Below are 18,414 nucleotides of genomic sequence, written 5' to 3'. Positions count from 1 at the left end.
ATACTTTTTGGCACATTAGAAACTACCAAGTACTTTTCATATATATTTTTTAGGCCTCATAGCAGTGCTACTAAATCAGAATTGCTGGCTTTTAGGTTTGGGAATTGTGTTTTTGTTTTGTTGTGCTTTAATCTCCCCAGAAGATCTTGATGCAGTTGACCTGGATCAAATTTCCCAGAATGATGCTTTAGGTCTTCCCACAATTACTGTGAACACAGTGTTTAGAAATGATTCCACAGCATTTGTCACTAAAGAATTGAATGAAGGCTCTAAGAAATTGTAGCCAGATATGATTTGGGGCAGATTTGTCATTCACTGTGAACCTGTGATCTGACCATTTGAGATAATAAGCTCAGTTCAGTCCCCTCTCTATGGGACTTCTCTATGGCATTCTGAAATGATCACCTGTAACTTTATCTAACTCTTGGTTACCAAATGACCAGCTTTGTGGCCTATTTGGAGAATGTAATGTTGTTTGTTAGTTTATTTTCATCATCAGTAACTTGCTGATCCTTGCCAAAGTTCACTGAAACAGCCAACCATACAGTCTTCAAAATAATTCACATCAATAACATGAATTTAAAAGCCCTCTCATACCTTTCTTGGCAGGTACAAACTGCTGACTCACACACCTTTCCCTGTTGAGTGTATTTAACTTCATATTGCAGCTTAATAGTTTCATTCCAAAACAAAGACTGGAATTGGAAAGCGCAGGGGGAAAGCGCATGAGGTGAAATGAAAGTTTCAATCTATGTTACCATATATAGGAATCTTAAATTGCCTCTAAATAATACACAAGCTATGACATAAGGCTGAAATGAATCTGTGACAGAATGTCTTATCCAGACTCAACTTCCCATCTTTTTTCCTAGAAAGGACAAGACAAACAAACACACTTTGTGGAGTATTTTCTAATTAAGGCATATCTATTTCAACCTTAAACCTGTCACTTAAGTTTCCAGATGACCCAGGGAAGAAAGCTGGTTCACCCATCATTTCAGCCAAAATACTGGCTCTTTATTATTGAAGCATGATTTTATTAAATCAGTTTCCTTTCCTAGAACAAAGTTCAATATGTTATAATTATAGCCTCGGTTTGTCAAGCATCCAAAATTATCAAGTTCAAGAAAAGTAGTAGTCAATTTCTGGCAGCTATACAATGAAACTCCCTTGCCCCCACCACCTCTGCTCTGGGGCAAGATTATAAAATAAGCAAGCAAAGTCAAGGGAAAAATCACATGCATTATGGTTTTCTAAAAATGATGAGCAACTCTTTGTAAGGTTCTGACAAAGCCATACACATATTTTTCCTGGATTTCTTTGGGAGTCATAGTCCTGAAAATTCAGTAACTATTAAAACCTTGTAGATTACTTTGTTCTTATATGTAAAATGGAATTGAGGTCTTGACTCAGGTAATTATACACAAGTTTCTCACCAACATGATGTCCACTGGGCACTCAACATCATGTGTGATGTTAGGATTCTTTGCTATGTGGGAGTGTAATATGCACCAAGGCTTTTCTAGCATCCTTGGCCCCCATACACTAAATACCAATAGGGGACTCATCATTGTGATAAACAAAACCCTCTCCGTATAAATTTCCAAATACATCAAAGAAGTGGTACCATCTCCTTCAAGAACCACTGATCCAACTGATGAGGAAACAAACATCCCTCTCACTCACTGAAGGATGGTAACCCAGCCAGAGCCTTGCAAAGCAGGGGTTATTACAATGTAAATTGACCTCTGTATTTTAAGAGAATTCTCAATTTTTTTGGACAGAGTGGTGAAGTGAATGGAACTGTTTATTTGAAGTGAGAAGACCCAAGGTCCAATCTTGGTCTGCTTTAAATTCAATAGCTCTGTGAGTCTGGGCAAATCACTTCTTCATTTTGAGTCTTATTACCTTTATCAACAAAATGGAGATAAAAATGACCGTCTTGCATTGCCTCCCAAAATCAGAATCAACATGTGGTTTGACTTTGTCATCAGGTTGGTTAGAACAACACAATAGTAACTCTTGGTGCTCAGAGATGCCATGAAAAGATGGATTGTGTGGTATCTAGGGATTTTTACAAGCCTAGAACTGGCTGATATTCTTGTTGTAGGGATGGAGTAAGTGTGAGTTCACTGTGTCCAGTAAGTGCTACTTAAATCAATGGTTTACATCCAAGGGTCTAGATTGGATACACTTCTGTCTGCCTCCTAAGCATGTTTCCTATGCTGTCCCTGAGGCATATCTTCCAGGGCTTTCTCTTCTTTCTTTTATTCAGTCTCCTCCCCACCCAGCACCTGCTCTAAGTTATCCCTTTCTCATCCACTTATTCCCTCTGCCTTATGAACCCATTCTCCCTCACACCTGCCCTTCTCTCTATAATAATTTCCACTAAATTCTAAGAATGTGTAACAGTAGCTCCTAGCATTGACTGCACACTGAAATCACCTGTGTGATTATTCCTAGCTTACTAGTTTACACGGAAGTAATTTCATGTCTGGTGCTATTCATTTTTAAAAATCTCCAATGATGTTTAGAAAGGCTGTAGTAGACTGAGTTAAACATTGAGTTAAATTCATATATTCAGCATGGAAAATCTGAACTATAGACATCGAAGAGAGATTTCATTTTAACTCATGAGTGCTCCAATCCAGGTGGATCTTAGACCAGTCGAGAACAAGGGGCTAGACCTAGCTTCTATTCATGTACTTGGCCAGAGCTGTGTTCTCCTACATGTTTAAATCCTGGCTACTTTACCACCACTCACTCAGAGTTCACAATCAGCTCCTTGACTTGAGAGACATGACTCCTAACTCAAGTTTTTGGATTCAACCTCCAGGATCTTTATGAAAGTTTGTGAGCTTAAACAGCACCCTGAGCTGGGTCAGGCAGCTTCACAGGAGAAAGGCAGTGCTGCTATCAGCAAGATTCATTCCTGAACTCATACTTTCTCCATGGTCACTGAGGACCTAATTTTGTACCTTTTTTCCATCTTCTGTGTTTTGCATTTCTGCTGATGACACAGTAAGACTTTGGTGTAATTGGCAGTGAAATGGGATTCAGAAGGCTCAAATTTTAGCAGGCTCTGTCACTACCAATGTAAATTTAGATCACTATTAAACTTTTCTAACCATCAATTCTTTCTTCAAGAGAATGAGAAAGTGACATCCTGCTTATTCTGTCCTTGAATTGCAATATAAATCAGATGAAACTAAATACAAACTATAGGAAGAAATACAAGTAGAAATTAGCTATTTACCTGTTCACTCATTCTCAAAGAGTTCATTGAGCCCCTACTTATGTGTCAGAGAGACCTAAGCCCGTGGGCTACCAGCCAAGTAGATGATGATGATGATGATGATGATGATGATGATTCAGATATAAGTAAGAAATCATTCTGACAAATGTAAGTTACAATTCCAACATAGGCAATAAGGGAGAGGTTTGTGGTTCATATGATATGTGAGATCCAACCTTCTTATGTCATTTAGCTAAGCTATGGAGAATGAAGAGAATTTAACTAGGAAAAAAGGGTAAGCCTGAGAATTTCAGTGACTAAAAATAGCATAGGTTAGGAGGGAGCATGCAGCTATCACCAATAAGCCAGTGTGTCTGACTGGGGAGGAGGATGAGGTTGTAGAAGATGAGGCTTGGAAGGAAGGTATGCAACAGATCACATACTGCTTTGTTGGTTATAATAGGAGTTTTGGCTCAAACCTAAAAGCAATGAAGTTTTTAGAGGAGATGATGGAGGGAGGGAAGTGATATGGCTGGATTTACATTTTAAGACCATCCCTCTTATAGATAATTGACTGCATTTCTTTTCTTATTCCTTCATTTTATCTTTCATTGACCCCACTTCAAATCATTTCGTTTACTCTGGAGGGATAGTTAATGCCCTTAGAACTTAAAATATATGGCAAACTTGTACTTAAATTTGGATTCCTCCATTTATCAAATTGTATAATATTGCAGAAGGTACTTATTCTTTTGTAAATTACCATACTCTATAAAATGGTGATGATAATTCATCTCATAGAGTTTTCTATGAATAAATGAGATATTATTTGTAAAATTTTTGGCACATAATAAGTCAATAAATGCTAGTATTTTTACCCATTCCCTCTGATAATTTACTCCTCTTGTAATCATATTTTTCAAGTAGATACATTTTAGCTTTCTTTTTTTTTCATGTTAATAAGAGGGTGACAGTGGATTATCAATTGCTAATGGAAGATTCTATATCATTTACTTCTTTTAGAGGGGATGGGTTTGCATCACATAATTTACATTTGCTTCTTATGACTTCTAAAATGAATACCCCCAAAAAAATAAAATAAAATAAAAAAATAAAATGAATACCCATGTTCTACATTACTTTATTTAGCAATAATTTACCTAAAGTCAGGAATTCATATTATTACCTCTTTAAGATTTTCCTAACTGAGTATAAAATGATCCCAGACTCCAAGGAAATTTAGCCTGTGTTGGTACCACCATCCATAGCAGTCCAGACAATCTTCTGCTGGATGGCTCTTATCTTTTCAAGTGGATGCAGTGACCCCATATAAAGCAGGTGTAGTTGGTTTTACAGTTTTGAAAAATGGTTCGCCCTACCCAATAAGCTGTTGGGTGTGTGAGGATTTCAATAATCCAGCTCCAGGAAGTATTTTAAATAAAAACGGCCACTTTGAGTAAGACTCATTGTTAGGTAGGGTGTGACCTACAAAAAATAAAAACATCAAAATTCATTTGGGGGAAAAATTAAGATTCCTCTCACAGTCTCAAAGCTTTCTTCTCTAATCACAGTGCAGACACTATCAGTGAACAGAGAATCTTTGTATTATTTCCAAGTTTCTCCCATTGTCAGTCACTGTGACAAAGTGCTGGCCAATCTGACATAATGATGAATCACTCCAGACATTGAGTTTTCACATAGCTGTCGAGGGTTCTCAGTAGACTCTGTTGTCTGGAAATGCTACAGACCAGCACTGGGTGCTCTGCTCATGAACAAAGCCGGGATTTGATAAAAAAATAAACAGGTGCATTTTTAAGAAAGAGAGATATATAATAAACATTTGCTGTCTTTTTATCATGTCTTCATGTTGCTATTGATTTGAATCCCTATTAAGCAAATCTTCACTTTTCAAACCCTTTCTTGTCTGTCCTCTGCTGAAATTAATTAGATTTGAGAGTACATTGGGAAGTTTAAATATTAAATAAATATCTTGTTTATTGTTTTTGTGTATAAAATGACATTGGGGTTCTCCTTACCCTTTATCCTTGAAATTTTAACAACATAATTCTTTGCTAATAATATTTTAACTGATTAGGCCTTACAAACCCAATGCTGTTGGAATTTATGATGGATTGATGCATCATCCAATGCAAATGTACTTGTAATGTCTCCCTTAGTTTCCTGTTCGAGAGCTTGTCAATACACCAGTGCCTCAAATCTATTTTCTCAGTAAAAATGTTGCAGTTTTCTGATTATTATTCACAAAGGCAGCTTCCTGAGTTATTTCTGCTCCTGCACAATATTCATGATAGCAATTTGATACCTTAGCAGTTTCAAGGTTATCAAATGATTGAAAATCCTACTGCTTACTTCAAGGTGTAACATATACAACTGTGCTGTCATCCATTATAGCAGTATAATAGTTTTTCGTAATGCCTTTCATGAACTGCTGATTTAGAAGTGTAAGCCTAACTTCTGAAGGCACTTATCAGTCTCAGGCTGGGGAAGCGTTGCTTAACTGGAAAACATCAGTTCAGGACTCTCTGTACTACTTAGAAAAAAGAAAACAAGTTTCATTTCTTTTAGATAGTGCTAGAGTCCTACCCTCTGAAGTCATTAAAGTGTATTTGCAAGAAGAAACAAACAAACAAAAGCCATGGTTCATCTGGTTCTCTGAAGGGCTAATTCTAATCAGCAATGAATCTTGGAAGGAAGTATTGAATTTTGCAGTTTGTGGAGATTAAGTTAGAAGTAAAGAATTACCGAGAGAGATGGTAGAGATTTTGCTAAATTAAAAACATAACAAAAGTCAAGCAAATTCATAGTAAAGCTGGGAAGTAAAACTAATCATTATTCAAAGTCTCCCTTTTAAGCTCAATCCACACATTGAATTTTGGTTTAGGGGTCTCTGGTTGGAGCAGAGGGTTGCTTGAGTAAGTTTAGAAGGTGGCATCTGTTTAAGTAACAGATGTCTGTGTCACTGAGGTGCTATGTTCTCACTTTTTATATATGGGGAAATTGCTGCTGACAGAGTTTTATTGTCTTTATGCAAATGAAAATACCATATTCTTCTCCTGAAAGGGTTCCTCTTTTTGATATGAATCTACAACAACCATAAAGGACTTCAACCTCATTTTATATCTATATCTATATCAATATCAATATCTATCTATATCTATATCTATCTATATCTGATAAAATTTTTTATGAACTATCAATTATGCATGAAATGAGGTTTGGAATTGCAGGCATACTTGCTCTTGTTTAAAGGGGCCCCACTAAGTTGAAGCAAATTGAGCAGGGTAAAAGATGGTGCTGTTGGCTGGCCCCTCACCTGCTGTGGCATGGACCGAGGTGAGACCTGGAGAGGCACTAGCATTCCCACTGCCCGCCCCCCACCCCCCACCCCACCTTTAAGTAGCTCTAAGGGTTTGGGGCTGCCTTATGGAATGATTTTAACTTCATTCATTTGGTTGTCAGTTTTTAGAAACCTCTTTGCTCCTCTTATTTTTAGAAGAGATGAGGGAAAGTAGAGCCACCCAAAAACACCCTCCATGTTGACACCTAAAATTAGCCAGCACAAATATTCTGGTGACAAGGTACAAAGTATACATAATGAACTGTTGCTTATAGAAATACAATGGTATCTTTAAGAGAAACACTTGTGCAATCGTTTGGGTTGCAAGCTGAACTACTAATTTCTTTCATAAATGTCATTTTTACTTAAAAGTACAAAAGAGAGACAAACTATGCATATTCAGATGTGGGTATTTGGGAGACATTATGAAAATGAGTATCTGTCACTCTGAGAAAAACAACTGCAAGTATTTGTTGTCAATGATAAAATTTAAACTTTCACTTAAAAATTTGTATCCATCACTATGAGCTTTGCAGCTTCCCAATATTTAAAGACTTTTCTAATAAGATTGGTGATATAATTAATAAATGTGATTTTTTTATATTATATAATGAAATGTGTCAAAACTTGTGAAATTTCATACATCAGTGAACCGATCTTTTTCAGGTCACCAATGAATGATGTTGTAGAATCACACATGGTAAAAAGATTCATTCAAAGTGCAAGATAAGCTAATGGACTATAATGTAACAGAGTAAGAAAAGTTTGTCAATAAGGTTTCAAATTCCACAAACAACTAACCTTTAAAAAACTACTACTTGTTGGTTTTTAGTGTACTATCAGCAAAGAGTATTTACAATTATCTGAAAAGGCAATTAGAGTTCTCCTTACTTTTCTAACTACATACCTATTTGATGCCAGATTTTCTCCATATATTTCTGGAAAAACAACATACAACAGACTGCAGAAGCAGATATAGGGCATCCAACTATTTTCTATTAATCCAAACATTAATGAGATACACTCACAGAAGTCTCCAGAGACTAATTATTGAATCGACTGTCTTATTAAAAGAAGTCTAGAAGGCCTTTTGTCAAAATTATTTTCTTGTGGATAATTATAGATATTAACATGATTTAAGAGCTTGTGAAGGGGTAACTGGATAGCTCAGTAGGTTAAGCGTCTGCCTTTGGTTTGAGTCATGATCTCAGAGTCTTGGGATCAAGCCCCACATTAGGCTCTCTGCTCAGCAAGGTGTCTGCTTCTCCCTCTGTCTCTACACCCCTAAACCTGGCTCATGCTCTCTCTCTCTGAAATAAGTAAATAAAATCTTAAAAAAAAAAAAAAAAAGAGCTCATGAAGAGTCCCACGTTTTCCAAGAAGAATTGATTCTACATCCATGGAAATCATGTAAATGTGGTAGACCAAATATTCCTAGTTATCAGCAGCCTAATATCTCTGAGGTCAAATGAACATTAAGGCCGCATCTAGTTCATTAAACCCCATCTGCATATTTCAGAACCTCGGCATTCTGTCTGCTGGGTCCTGGATTGCCCTCACACCACCAGTGTTTCTGAAGCGATCAAAGTGTTTCTCATGTATGTTTGTGAATCAAGTAAGTCTAGCAGGAGCCTCTTGTCCTGCTTCATGTAGCTCAGGCCAGTGCTCATATTGTTCATGCTTTTCCTCAGGCTACTAAAAATCAGATGGACTTAATGTCATTGTCATCAAGTTACATCAGTCACCACTTGCTCTGAGAAAGCTGGGAGAATGTCCTTTTTCCTAGGAAATGGAAATGTAATGAGCCTCCCAGAAAGGACGATGAGCTATGAAATTTAGGATAAGAACTGCTGTTCATTTAAGGTGAGGGGGGGGAGGGAAACAAAGAGATGGTGGTTTCTGAGGAAAGTTGGATATTAGTGCAAGAGACCAGGTATAGGGTCTAGCTTATCATTTGGCAGAAGATGGGTAGTAGGAGGGGGAAGGAGATGAGGTAAGAACCTGAGCTTCCACAAAAGGCATGGCTCTGTTAGAAATCCAGTTTGTGAAAATGTTCTGGTAATATAAAATTGGTCACAGAAAGATGTGGTTCCCATGACTTTGGATGTCTCTAGAGTATCTACAAAGCCACTCCAGCTAGAGGAGAGGATGATTCAGGGATCTATTGCTTCTCCTTTGTCAAGTCTTATCATTCCTGCTGACCTTGCTTTATATCAGAAACTAATAGAACAATGGCTGTTTAGTGACTGACTCTCCCCAAGGAGGAGAGTTTTCTTAACTCAATGAAGTACATTTAATGTTAAAAATTTCAGAGGTAGTTTGAAGAGAGCAAGAATTTCAGAATTCCTAACACCCCAAAATAGCTGCAAACCCCTCTCACTCAGAGGTAATTGCCTGATCTGAAGTTTGAACCATTTTTCTCTATTTCTCCTACTTTCGGTTTTCTTCATTTCAAAAATCAATTTGGGGGAAAGAAAACCTCTGAAGATTAGGAATCTTATAATATGCTCCTTAAACACTCTTGTGAACTGCTGGGACCCTTAGCCCCTTTGACTAACCGAAAGTGTTTATGGATAATAAATTTGAATACTTCAGAAAGCACAGCACTGGTTGTGAAAACAAGGATGACTTTAAATAAGGTTTTTATCATGACTCAAAATTATTTTGAATTATAAATGCTGAAATTTATCTCCACTGTTGTAGACTAATATGATTTGATAACCCTCAGAAATCAGTTTTCAGAGATTGTTATCAAACTCTAATGGAGGTGTTTGAATTGAAGGAAGTAGAATATACCAAAAAGGTCTCATAAAAATATGCACAGGTCAGTATTATAACTATAGTCGCTATGAAGGCAGGTGTGGAGCCTTCATCTAAAAATAGCGAAGTACACATCATCTCTGTGTGTTTATTTGTAGGAAAACTATTTATAGATGTCATTAGAATGGTCATCATTAGTCTCATGTTTCCCCAGATAACCTAGAAATGAGAAAAGGACAGCATGGCAGCCAAGTGGAATGCCAAATGAGACAGCTGGAGACTTAGTCACATATCTCAATGACCACAGTTGAACACCTAGAGACACATCAGATATCTGGGTGTAGAGATACACAGAAAACTGTACTAACTCTCTCATAATCATCTTCATTCCACTCCATTCCTGTCTTCAAGAAAAATGCCCCCAAATCTTGCCTGGATATTATGGAGGCAGGAGGTCACAGAGTAGCGTAGAAAGCAAAGTGATGTGGAAGTGATGGTGAGAAAAAAGTAAGAGCCCATGACAGGGCAGTCATGGTAAGGGGTAGAGTAGGAGCAGAAAGCTCAGGGTCAGAGGGCAGGTGCTTACTTGACTTCAATTGAACCTAGATCACAAGATGGGGCCTGAATGAACAGGCAAGTGTTTAGGAACCCTCTTGATCATGGAGAAAATAAATTTCTTCTGGTGAGCTGAAACCATTTGGTGGATAATGTATCTGGCACTCTGTATTAAAGCAAATTTTCAAGCTAAATTTAGGTTGAGGGGGAGAAGGTTGTAATTCATTTGCAACATCTGCCATAGGTATGAAGAGGGTGATTGCAACCAGGGGTATTTATCACTCTGCTCCACGTGATTCTGAGTAGCCAGCTAAATGTGCGACTACCTCTTACTTCCACATTCTCAGGTTCTGAGGGCACCTTGATGCTTGGTGACATTGCCTGCTGTAAGAGATTGGCATGTATATGACAATTCCTGGCAGGGGCACTTCTATCTATTCTTGTCCTTCCATTTCTAGAAGACATGAGGAATTTAAGTGTTTATGTTCATTATTCTCACAATCCTCTTCACTGGTCATGATCCCAGAATAATTTTCCTAAAACTCTGCCAGAAATGCCTTCCATCAGTCTCTGTATTCTCCCAAATGAATGACAAAGACAAAAACTAAGCTATTTGTAAGGGAGAGAGGTTTCAATGGGACTATTCCCCTGGGCCACTTAGATCCTATAATAGTTCAAATGAAATGACAGCCAAATAACTTCTTTATTTGTTGCCTTCCCTTGACTAGCCACCAGAATGTGAATAGTTTTTCAGGAAACCCAAGTTAAAAATTGCTTGTTCCCTCTATTTATATTGCATTTTAATGTAATTGGTTGCTTTCCCCCATTTGTTTCAGGGTGGTGACACAGCTCTGGGGGCCTGGTGATGATGAAGTGAATGAGGAGGGAGAGAGAAAGAGAGCACACACATGAAAAACCCCATCAGCAATACTTTCTCTTATTTATAGTGACAACCCCAAGCAAAATATAAAAATATATTTAGGGAGATGACAGCTTTGTTGCTTCTTGATCACAAACCAGCACTTAGGAGTTCACTTTTGTGAGCAGATAAAAAGGGCTGCATCTTGATAAAGCAGGGTGAGGAAAAAGAGAGAGAGAAACCAGGAGAAGGACAATCTGTCCTAGACAAAACCAGTATAAGGACTAATATGCTAAATGGAAGAGAGATTCTCGGTTATTGCCTGTGGGTGTTCTGGACTGTAGGTGGATAAAAACCTCTTCCCATCCACGAAGGAGATGCCAGGAAGGTGAAAAGCCTTTAGATTTGCCTCCTAGTAGTAGGATTTATATTTGATAAAACAGGGTTCAATTTACCTTGTGTCAAAACAAGAAAGGAGGAAAAAGTGTGCATGAAAATATTTGAGCCAGGGTGCCTGGGTGGCTCAGTAAGTTAAGTCATGGTCCTGGGGTCCTGGGATTGAGCTCCCTGCTCAGCAAGGAGCTTGCCTCTCCCTCTTCCTCTGCCCCTCTCCCTGCTCCTGCTTGCTTGCTCTGTCTCCCTTTCTCTCACATAAATAATTTTTTTAAAAATTAAGCCATTACTTATTCCTGTGTTAAGTAGAGGTGGTTGGCAACTCATAAATGGGTCTGTGTTTCAACAATTCAATACAAATGTGCTCTGTGCTAAGTCTCAGCAGTATAATGATAAAAAAGACACAGACATTGCTCACAAGAAACTTGCCGCAATGGAACAAAAAATTTATTTGGAAGTTGATTTGAAACTTATAATGCCTTTTCCATAGAGATAAATATATTAAAAACGGTAGTTGGTTTTCAGTTTCCAATCCCTTTGTTCTGGAATATTACTCCAATAAGGCTATTTCAAATGTTTTTTCACAAAAATGTTACCATTTTTTTCTATGGTGGGAAAAATCTTTTTTAAGCTCCAGTGTAGGGCACAGGAAGTACTTTTCTGAAAGAACCTATTCAAATACCTGACTTCCTTGGTGTGAAGTCACTTGAAAAGAGAAAAGAGCTTGGGAAGAAGTGAAGGGCAGAAGGCTCCCTGCCTGCAGAGATATCAACAGTGACCCCTTGCTCCATGAATGAACACCTAATAGTTCCAGTTCTAACTTTAGTTGATGGTATTTCATCATTGCTTTGGACACATTTCTCTATTTCTCTGGTTCTGTCCTTCTTATCCTTGCCCACTGGTTCACCTAACCTAACTACTTTTTGAGAGCGCATGCCATTTTACATAAATGTCCTTTCCCACTCAGGACCATGCCCCACTACCTCCAGCCCAGCCTTGTTTCTGTTCTTGATTCATCTCCTCTTGCTGTCTCAGAATTTCCACCCTGGCTGACTCTTACTCTGAATACCTAGTCACTATGAGTCTGCCTTTACCCATCTTAGCTTACCTTGGTCATGACTGAGGCGTCTTCATTGATATGTGGTTCTGCCTTCCGGAAATCATTCCATTACTACCCTCCCTGACTCTTACATACATAAATGAAGAAAAGAAACCACAGGAGTATGAAGTATGAAGGAGTATGAGAAGTGAAAAGGGAGATATTTATGAGCTCTGGTTAGCTCATTACTAACTATATAATTATTTAAGGGAATTACCCTTCTAAGTCAGACCATGCACTCACCACCACCAACACAGCCAGTTGATTTGAAATGAGATTCTTTGGTTGATATTGGGGTGGATCACTAAATCCTCAACTACCTCTCTGAATAAAGCTTTTGTCATTAGTATTAATTTATGGGTTTGGTGGTAGTGGTTCTCTCACATTTGCTCTATTAGAATCATTTCAGAGCTTTCGGAGATCCTGAACTCCAGACTGCATGTCATATCAATTAAATCCAAATCTCCAGTAGTAGAATATAGTTTTCCTTAAAGTTTGAGAACCAATGGCCAAGCAGAAGGAATAGCAGGAATGGAAACATTGTGGAGATGGAATTATGTGGACTGTCAGAAGGACTGAGTTCAAGATCTCCGCATCTCAATGACTTTGTTCCTTTAATAAGTCATTACACCTCTCACAGACTTGTTTTCATTAGTTATAAAGTGGAGTTAATTATAACTGCTCAGACTAGCCCTCAGATTCTGAGAAAGATGATCATGGTCTTTTGGATGATCATGCTCTTTTGTGGTTTGGGAAGTACTTTTTGAACTATAACATACAGTTTGAATGCAAAGTATTATTAATAGAGCATTATACTATGGCAAGGCAGGTTTTCAGAATCTCTAATCTCTCACTCCGCTCAGTCAACATTGGCAAACTTGGAAGCTACATGAAGCATGATTGGCACACTCTCTCCAATTCCATTTTTGGCCACTCTCTCCTCTCTAGGTACTTATGGCTTGATTCCTAGTGTCATTCACTAACTGCCTAGATCCTAGACATGGTTGCCATTTGGTCTGTTTCAACATGTTCAGGATGGTAAGAAGAAGGAGGTGCTTTGGGGAGCCAAAAACTAACATTTAATCCAGATTTTGGTGACTAGAAAAGTGTACTATGTTTACTAGGATTTCAAGAACAAAAGTACTGTTCTATTTACTAGAACTACTCTGTTATTTCCAGTATAGATACTATTTTCTTTCTTTCTGACTGGAAGCATAATCTTCATGCCACCTATCACCTTCTTTCTCCATCTTGGCTTCCTCTGAAATTGCTTAATATCTTGACGTGATTCTTACATGTTTTAATGTGTATAGCTTTTGTTGAATCTTTTCATGCAGAGACTAATTACTGTATTTCTGATTTTGACTGTGACCCTAGCTTCTACTTTTGACAACTATTTTGCTGGCATGTTGGTTCTGGACTCATACTACCTCTAAACCATGATTAGCACAGGGATAATATTCTTTTCCTCTAACATATCTGTATTATTTCTGCTCTGATATTGTTCAATTATTATCAAATCTTTGTTCCTTTATTTACTAAAATATTTAATGAGCTGCTACAGGATGATAATAATGGTATGGATTTTTACTATGGATACTTGGATGTATCACACTATAAACCAAAGGAATGATTGTCTAAAAGGGAAAAATCAGGCATGCTGGGAACCAAATCAAACCACATGAGAGTTTATAAAGTCTGTGTCTGTATGGAAATGGCACATCACCTGAACCCTTTGTTCCCTCTCTTACACATTTTCCTCTACACACTTCCTGAGCGCCTCGTTTCCCCTCAGTTCTTCCCCCAGTACATGAGGTAAACTGAAAACGTACATGAGCCATATTTACTTCCTTGGAAATAAGTATAACAACACCAAGACTACCTAAACAAGAACTGAAATCAAATATACACTATTTAGTTATAACTTAATGAAAACTTTAAAAGACTTGTCAAGAAAACTATATATATATATATATATATATATATATATATATATATATATATATTAGATTTTATTTATTTATTTATGAGAGACACAGAGAGAGGCGCAAAGATCTAGGCAGAGGGGAAGCAGGCTTCCTGTGGGAAACCTGATGCAGGACTCAATCTTAGGACTCTGGGATCCCGATCTGAGCTAAAGGCAGATGCTTAACCACTAAACCACACAGGAGCCCCCAAAACTAGACATCTTAATTGTAGCACCTGATACAAATTTTAAAATGAACAGAGAAATATAGTATTCACTCTGTGACATAAGACTGAAATTGTAAAAAATATAAAATCCTGCCAAGTTAATTTATAAGTTCAATGTAATCTTAACAAAAATTATAAGTTTGAGTTGTTATAACTTAAAGAATCTAAATTTCATCTGAGTGAACAATCAAGTAAAGATAGCCAGTGCTATTTTTAAAAAGAAGAATAACAACGAGGAACTCACTTAACTTGATCACAAACCATGCAGTAATTCCTTAATAATTTGAAATAGGATGGTGTTGGTGCAAGATTCAACCAATAGATCAGACCGGAACAAAGTGAACACCCTACTGACAGATATTAGTCTATGGAGCATTTAGTATATGGGAGCTCATAGCATAAATGAACAAATAATTTTTGGTCAGACATGGGGATGGGAAACAAGTAAGGTACCCAGTTTATGTACCAAAAAAATTCCAGGTAGATTAAGAATTAAAGAAATAAAATCCTATCAGAACTAGAGGGAAAAAAAGAATATCTATAGCTGTCTGATTTAAATATGAGGAAGAACTTTCTAAGCATAATAGCTGTGAAGCAAAGCACAATAAATTTGACTACTTAAAAATATGAAGTTCTGTGTCATATATAAATTCAAAGACAAAAGATACATTGGGAATATATTTGAAACATTCATGATAAATGATAGGAGTCATCAATCTATAATATGCTGAGACAAACTGATAAAATTAAAAAATCCTAAGACCAATAGAAAAATGGTCAAAATAACATAGCAAGCAATTTTTACGAAAAGGAATACAAATGTCCAATAAATACACAACACATGCTCAGCTTCACCAATAATCCAAGCGTTAAGCAATAGGAAACTATTTCTTACATATAAGAGTGCAAAAGATAAAAACAAATCTCTCTTTTTTTTTTTTGAGTAGTTAGTATGTACCAGGCTTTTCCCTGGATGCAGGGATACACTGGTGAACGAGAACAAGAGGTTTTAGGTATCTTGGAATGTATCACTAAGGAAAAGAATATGTAGAGCAAGAGCAAATACAGTAAACAATACAATGCTAGACTTCACTAAGTGCTAAGGAGAAAAAAAAAAGAGTATCTTGGTGGAGAATCAGGGTTTGTAGAGTGATTGTGGAAGGGCTTTATTAGAGTGGTTAAAGAAAATTGCCAGAATGAGAGATAATTTACACAAATATACACACACATATATATCTGTATAATATACAGTCAGCTCTAGTAATTATGGAGGCTGAAATGTCCTAAGATATGTAGTCAGCTGGAGACCCAGGAGAGAGAAGCGTCAATCTCATTCAGAAACATCCTTACATGCACACCCAGAATAATGTTTGATCAAATGCCAGGGCATCTTGTGATCCCCAATCCAGTTGTCACATGCAAATAACCATCATAACCAGTGAAATTAGAGCATGATGAGCAAGGGGGAGAGTGGCATAAAATGAGATTAGAGAAGAATGCTGGAGTCAGATCATTCAGGGATGTATAAGCAATGATGTAGAATAGATCATGAGCAATATAGGATCATTTAAAATCCTATTGGAAGGCGCTGTTGGGAGGAGGTCATTGAGAGGACATGACTACTGCCCATTGACCCATGAACTGGACCCCTTCACTGAGAGGCTCCTCACCTTGACCCTCATCCTTGGAAGGTATGATCCACTCACCATTCCCATCATAGGAGCCATTTCAAGGATGTAGCCTTGAGAGAATAATGCATTATTTAGATCATCTGGATGGTACATGTGCCTGAACCCCATTAAGGCCTTGATATAAACTCTAAGGATTCTGAGGGATGGGTATGGTGATCTAAATGTCTTGTGACTGTCCAAGACAAGCCTTGTAGACATGTTCCCTTTGCTTATTAAAATAGTCATCTAATAACTTGAGTGATTTGCCTTTTTCTTTGGTCTCTCCCTGCCCTCCACACATAAGGGCGAGTTTTGAGTTTTACCCAAGGAACTCCCAATGATGTGAACCAACAAGTACTCAGAGGAAGTAGAACTAAACTGGCCGTAGGTAGATTGCTCAGGATTATGTGGACAGAGGGGTGGAGAAGAACAGCATCTATCTGAACAATAAGATCGTGACATAAAGCAGGTTTCTATTATAACTGATATGAAAGCCTTTTGTTCCTTCAGTTATTCCATCATTGTTAGGGAGTAGAACTGAGCTAACTTTTCCTAATGGTACTTTTATTTTAACTAGCATTTTATTTATTTTTTAATTTTTTTAAAGATTTATTTATTTATTTATGATAGAGAGAGGGAGAAAAAGAGAGAGAGAGAGAGAGAGAGGCAGAGACACAGGAGGAGGGAGAATCAGGCTCCATGCCAGGAGCCTGATGTGGGACTCGATCCTGGGACTCCAGGATCGCGCCCTGGGCCAAAGGCGGGCGCCAAACCACTGGGCCACCCAGGGATCCCCTTAACTAACATTTTAAACAAGTTAGGTATAATCAATGTGAATGAGAATCTGAGTTTTTCCTTTATCATACTACCCATAATAGCATAAGGAACTCAGGAATAGTTCCAGAAAATTGAAATACCATCTAAATGAAAAGTATAAAAAATTGTTTGCACTTTAAAATTAACAATAAAAAATTTAACCATAAAAAGCAAATGGACAATAATGTTCAATCCTATCAGCCTTATGAGGCTAATGATGAGTGCGACTGGAGTGATCATATTTTTTTAAAAAAATAAAATATTTATTGTGAAAGAGTAAACACAAATCTGAAATCCTAGCAATGTAACATAAATGAACAAAAAAATTCTGTTAGATTTCAATGTTTGGTCTATTTAATTTTATTGCAGCTAAACTCATCTCTTCCCTGTGAGCAGATTGCAACATAAATTGATATTTATGACATTTTATAACTGTTCACAGTTCAGTGTTAAGAAAACATTTGAAAATGCTTTTTATTTATTCGTTTTAAGATAGGTAAGAAAGAAGTGAGGTTCTCTGTTGTGCCTTTGTTGTGTTTTGCTTTTTTGCTTCTCTTATTTTCTTGTTATATGCTACAGTTTAACTGACTGAGAGAAAAAAATTATTTCCTATTCAACTCACATACGAAGCCCACATTCAACCATTATGGCTCCTTCTACTTCTTTTTCCCCTTAACATTTGAAATGCCCACCTCGTCGAAATCCAATCTGGATCAGCTCAGCTGTTGCTTTCTCTACATTCTCCCCATTCTGCTATTGGAAGGTGCCCCATGTACCCTGAGTTCAGAATCTTCAACTCCCGCTGGGCTTCTAATGCTGTAAATTGTGGAGGCCGAGAAAATTAAGGCCATTCCACCTCAAGTTTAGCGTTAGCACAAGTATAGCCATCTCAGTCCCCTGTGAATAAAAGCTGAACTTTACAGGGAAAACCGCAGAACACCCTTGACAGAGAGTCCCATATCAGAATGAGAACAGAGCTTAATGATGGAAAGTCCCATATCAGAATGAAAAGAGAGCTCAGAAAGCCCTTGACAGAGACAGAAAGTCCCGTATTGGAATGAAAACAGAGCTTAAGAAATTCCTCCACCCCTTCTGAAAATCCCCTAGACCAGCCCATAAAAACCCAGCTGTAACCCCCCTCGGGGCCCAAGTCCCTGCTCCGCTGTGTCGGGTATACTTGGACCCAAGCTCGAGGTTGCTAATAAACCCTCGTGTGCTTGCATCTGTGTCGGCTCCTTGGTGGTTTTCTCGGATTCGCAGTCTTGAGCACAACATAAATAATGCTGAACATTCTTCATCAGTGTCTCATCTTTCCCATGCCATTTCCCTCAAGACCCCAGCTCAGCACCCTGCCTCACACTTTGTCTTAGGCATAGAAAACAGATGTCTTCCTAAGTGTCCTCATTTTTTTTTTCATTTCTCTCTATCCACTCGGTCTTAACACTCACCCACTTATCTCCATAGGCTCTCATCCTT

The sequence above is a fragment of the Nyctereutes procyonoides genome, unplaced genomic scaffold, assembly GCF_905146905.1.
Source record: "Nyctereutes procyonoides isolate TBG_1078 unplaced genomic scaffold, NYPRO_anot_genome, whole genome shotgun sequence".
Taxonomy (NCBI): Eukaryota; Metazoa; Chordata; class Mammalia; order Carnivora; family Canidae; genus Nyctereutes; species Nyctereutes procyonoides.
This window is presented reverse-complemented; position numbering follows the sequence as displayed.